Source organism: Oncorhynchus masou, chromosome 18 (assembly GCF_036934945.1).
Source record: "Oncorhynchus masou masou isolate Uvic2021 chromosome 18, UVic_Omas_1.1, whole genome shotgun sequence".
In the NCBI taxonomy this organism is placed as follows: Eukaryota; Metazoa; Chordata; class Actinopteri; order Salmoniformes; family Salmonidae; genus Oncorhynchus; species Oncorhynchus masou.
Window position 1 is genome coordinate 17,663,439 of NC_088229.1, and position 5,403 is coordinate 17,668,841.

Here is a 5,403-nt window from a genome sequence, read left to right on the forward strand (position 1 = left end):
AAAAACGCATGTCAAAAATGCTATAAATTGATTTGCATTTTAATGACCTGAGACCATTTCTCCACACAGATTCTCTCCAGATCCTTCAGATTCCGAGGTCCACGCTTGTGGACTCTCCTCTTCAGCTCATCCCACAGGTTTTCTATGGGGTTTAGGTCAGGGGACTGGGATGGCCATGGCAAAACCTTGATTCTGTGGTCAGTGTACCATTTTTGTGTTGATTTTGAGGTGTGCTTAGGATCATTGTCCTGCTGAAAGATCCAACCACAGCCCAGTTTAATGTAATATCTGCTGGTATTTGATGGAGTCCATGATACCATGTATTCTAACAAGTTGTCCAGGGCCTTTGGAAGCTAAACAGCCCCACAACATCAAAGATCCACCACGATACTTCACAGTGGGGATGAGGTACTTTTCTGCATGGATATCTTTCTGTCTACGCCAAACCCACCTCTGGTGTTTGTTTCCAAAAGCTCTATTTTGGTCTCATCTGACCATAGAACCCAGTCCCATTGAAAGTTCCAATAACGTTTGGCAAACTGTAGGTGCTTGAGTTTGTTTTTTGATGACAGCAAATGTTTTTTTTACGTCAACACTCCTATACAACTTGTGGTTATGTACTGTTATGTCTGATCATAGATTTGGAGACTTTCGGACCACAAGACCCAACTACTGTCTGCAATTCTCCAGTTGTGATTATTGGAGACTTTTTGGCCACTCAAACTATCCTCCTCACTGTGTGTGGGGTCAATAAAGACACACGCCCTCTTCCAGGCTGATTGTTAACATCTCTAGTTGCTTTAAACTTGATTGAGGAAATGGCCATTTTTAACCGTTGAGCTATTTTCTTATAGCTATTTCCTGACTTGTGCAGCTCAACAACTTTTAGTCTCATATCATTACTGTAGTCTCAGGGTCTTTCCCATAGTGATGGATGACTATGGGAACTTGGCCTGTGTGTCACATCATATTTAAACCCAAGTGAAACAGGAAGTCATGGCTTACCACTTAAGTGTTTGTAATCACTCAGGTGAACTTAAAAAAGTAAAATATGAATGGGAATATACTTCCGTTAGAATTGACTCATAAGCATTTTTAGTGGTGCCAATAATTGGGGCACACATGTTTTGTGGAAAAATATTTATCGCATTTATTTCACATCAATTTTAATTAATTTTTGTGATTTTTTTAAATGAAAGAACAAGAGGATAAACAGCAAAGCCATTTTTTTCACAGCCCATTTTGTTTATATTTACCAAGGGTGCCAATATTAGTGGAGGGCACTGAAGTAGATTTTATAGGCCTCCTCCAAATTGTAAATTATCAATAAACCCATGTATCTGTCACACCCTGACCATAGTTTGCGTTGTATGTTTCTATGTTTTGGTTGGTCAGGGTGTGATATGAGTGGTCATTCTATGTTTCATGTCTAATTTGTCTAGTTCTATGTTTGGCCTGATATGGTTCTCAATCAGAGGCAGGTGTTAGTCATTGTCTCTGATTGGGAACCATATTTAGGTAGCCTGTTTGGTGTTGGGTTTTGTGGGTGATTGTTCCTGTTCCTGTCTTGTGTTAGTTTGCACCAGTTTAGGCTGTTTCAGTTTATTGTTTTTGTATTGATTCGTGTTTCCTTTGTTTCATTAAACATGAATCTCAATAGCCACGCTGCATTTTGGTCCGACTCACCTTCGCATAAAGAAAACCGTTACAGAATCACCCACCACAACAGGACCAAGCGGCGTGACAACAAGCAGCAGCAGCAGTGGGAGAGGCTGCATTATTTGGAAGACTGGACATGGGAGGATGAGTTGGACGGTAAAGGACCCTGGGTACAGCCTGGAGAATATCGCCACCCCAAAGAAGAGCTGGAGGCGGTGAAGGCGGAGAGGCGCTGGTATGAGGAGGCAGCACGGCGGCGTGGATGGAAGCCCGAGAGTCAGCCCCAAAAATGTATTGGGGGGAGGCTCACAGGAAGTATGGCGAAGCCAGGTAGGAGACCTGCGTCAACTTCCTGTGGTTACCGGGGGGCTAGAGAGACCGGGCAGGCACCGTGTTATACTGTGAAGCGCACGGTGTCCCCAGTGCGGGTGCATAGCCCGGTGCGATACATTCCAGCTCCGCGTATCGGCCGGGCTAGAGTGGGCATCGAGCCAAGTGCCATGAAGCCGGCTCTACGTATCTGGTCTCCAGTGCGTCTCCTTGGGCCGGCTTACATGGCACCAGCCTTGCACATGGTGTCCCCGGTTCGCCTGCATAGCCCAGTGCGGGCTATTCCACCTCGCCGCACTGGCAGGGCGACCGGGAGCATGCAACCAGGTAGGGTTGGGCAGGCTCGGTGCTCAAGAGCTCCAGTGCACCTGCACGGTCCGGTCTATCCGTCACCACCTCCATGCACCAGCCATCCGGTGGCAGCCCCCCGCACCAGGTTGTCTCTCCAGCTCATCCGCACAGGTGCTCCAGTCTGTCCAGCGCTGCCGGAGCCTTCCTCCTCTCCAGTGCTGCCGGAGTCTCCCGCCTGTCCGGCGCTGCTGCCGGAGTCTCCCGCCTGTCCGGCGCTGCTGCCGGAGTCTCCCGCCTGTCCGGCGCTGCTGCCGGAGTCTCCCGCCTGTCCGGCGCTGCTGCCGGAGTCTCCCGCCTGTCCGGCGCTGCTGCCGGAGTCTCCCGCCTGTCCGGCGCTGCTGCCGGAGTCTCCCGCCTGTCCGGCGCTGCTGCCGGAGTCTCCCGCCTGTCCGGCGCTGCTGCCGGAGTCTCCCGCCTGTCCGGCGCTGCTGCCGGAGTCTCCCGCCTGTCCGGCGCTGCTGCCGGAGTCTCCCGCCTGTCCGGCGCTGCTGTCAGAGTCTGAAGAGCCCCTCTGCCCAGAGCTGCCAGAGCCCCTCTGCCCAGAGCTGCCAGAGCCCCTCTACCCAGAGCTGCCAGAGCCCCTCTGCCCAGAGCTGCCAGAGCCCCTCTGCCCAGAGCTGCCAGAGCCCCTCTGCCCAGAGCTGCCAGAGCCCCTCTGCCCCAGAGCTGCCAGAGCCCCTCTGCCCCAGAGCTGCCAGAGCCCCTCTGCCCCAGAGCTGCCAGAGCCCCTCTGCCCCAGAGCTGCCAGAGCCCCTCTGCCCCGAGCAGCCGCCCCTCCTCTGCCCCGAGCAGCCGCCCCTCCTCTGCCCCGAGCAGCCGCCCCTCCTCTGCCCCGAGCAGCCGCCCCTCCTCTGCCCCGAGCAGCCGCCCCTCCTCTGCCCCGAGCAGCCGCCCCTCCTCTGCCCCGAGCAGCCGCCCCTCCACTGCCCCGAGCAGCCCCTCCTCTGTCCCGAGCTGCCCCTCAGTCCAGTGGGGTCATTAAGTAGGGTCGCTGTGGTTCGGAGACCACGGAAGTGGACAAGGTGGGGAACTAAAACTATGGTGAAGTGGGGGCCACGTCCAGCACCAGAGACGCCACCGCGGACAGATGCCCACCCAGACCCTCCCCAATAGGTTCAGGTTTTGCGGCCGGAGTCCGCACCTTGGGGGTACTGTCACACCCTGACCATAGTTTGCTTTGTATGTTTCTATGTTTTGTTTGGTCAGGGTGTGATATGAGTGTGCATTCTATGTTTCATGTCTAGTTTGTCTAGGTCTATGTTTGGCCTGATATGGTTCTCAATCAGAGGCAGGTGTGAGTCATTCTGATTGGGAACCATATTTAGGTAGCCTGTTTGGTGTTGGGTTTTGTGGGTGATTGTTCCTGTCTTGTGTTAGTTTGCACCAGTTTAGGCTGTTTCGGTTTATTGTTTTTGTATTGATTTGTGTTTCCTTTGTTTCATTAAACATGAATCTCAATAGCCACGTCGCATTTTGGTCCGACTCACCTTCGCATAAAGAAAACCGTTACAGTATCTTTGTCCATTTCCACTTAAATCTACTTTCCAAGCTTTTATTTTTTTTTACCTTCATTTAGCTAGTCAAGTCAGTTTAGAACAAATTTCTTATTTTCAATGGCAGCCTAGAAACAGTGGGTTAACTGCCATGTTCAGCAGTAGAACAACAGATTTTTACCTTCAGCATAGGGATTTGATCTTGCAACCTTTCAGTTACTAGTCCAACGCTCTATCCAGTAGGCTACCTGCCACCCAAGCTTGAGAATTCATAATTAGAAATGGGCATTATTTCTGTTTTCTCCCAATTCACTCTGACTCCTGATCGAGCACCATAACAGTTGCAAAATAATGTGCTGGTTCAGATAAATACAGTCAAATGTCTGCATACAATGATATCGTATGTAGTTCTCCACCAAATCATCTTGGCTTTTGGACTCGCATTTCAAGGCTGCATTGAAACAATGACTGGTAAATGATCCAAGACCAGCTCAGTTAATCCCTACGATTGTGACAATGAGTCGTCATAATGCCGCATCAAATGTACATGATCTTAGGGGCATTGGCAAACACAATGTAAGTAATTTAATTTATGTACCCCTAATTGCACCGAATACATCCGTTTATCCTAAAGCTATTGCAAGCAGTAATCATGAGCCTATAAACCAGAGTTACACTGTTAGCACTGAGAGTGGTGTGCAATAGTAGGAAGACCATCAGCTCCAATGTAAATAACTTGAGTAAGTCTACCTCTAAGTTTCCCAGTAAAGGATTAAAAACAATCAAGCAACCCAGAAAAGTGCTAAAAATAGCCCATATTAACATATGTAGCCTAAGAAACAAAGTCCATGAAGTCAATAACAGATGATTCATATTCTGACTATCTCTGAAACTCACTTAGATAATAGCTTTGATACAGTGGTAGCAATAGATGATTATAACATCTACCGAAAAGACAGAAATGACAGAAACAGAGGCAGAGGCGGTTTTGCAGTCTGTGGTGTTCAGAACCACATTCCTGTAAAGCTTAGAGACGATCTAATATTAAATACTATTGAAGTAATATGGTTACAGGTTCATCTGCCTAACCTAAAGCCCATTCTTGTGTGAAGCTGCTATAGACCACAAAGTGCTAACAGTCAGTATCTGGATAATATGTGTGAAATGCTTGATAATGTACAGTATGTGATATCAACAGAGAAGTATATTTTCTGGGTCATTTAAATATTGACTGGCTGTCATGAAGCTGCCCACTCAGGAAAAAACTTCAAACTGTAACCAGTGTCTGCAACCTGGTTCAGGTTGTCAGTCAACCTACTAGGGTAGTTACAAACAGCACAGGAATTAAATCCTCAACATGTACTGATCACATCTTTACTAACGCTGCAGATATTTGCTTTAAAGCAGTATCCAAATCCATAGCATGTAGTGATCACAATATAATAGCCATATCTAGGAAAACCAAAGTTCCAAAGGCTGGGCCTAATATAGTGTATAAGAGGTCATACAATAAGTTTTGTAGTGATTCATATGTTGATGATATAAATAATATTTGCTGGTCTGTGGTGTG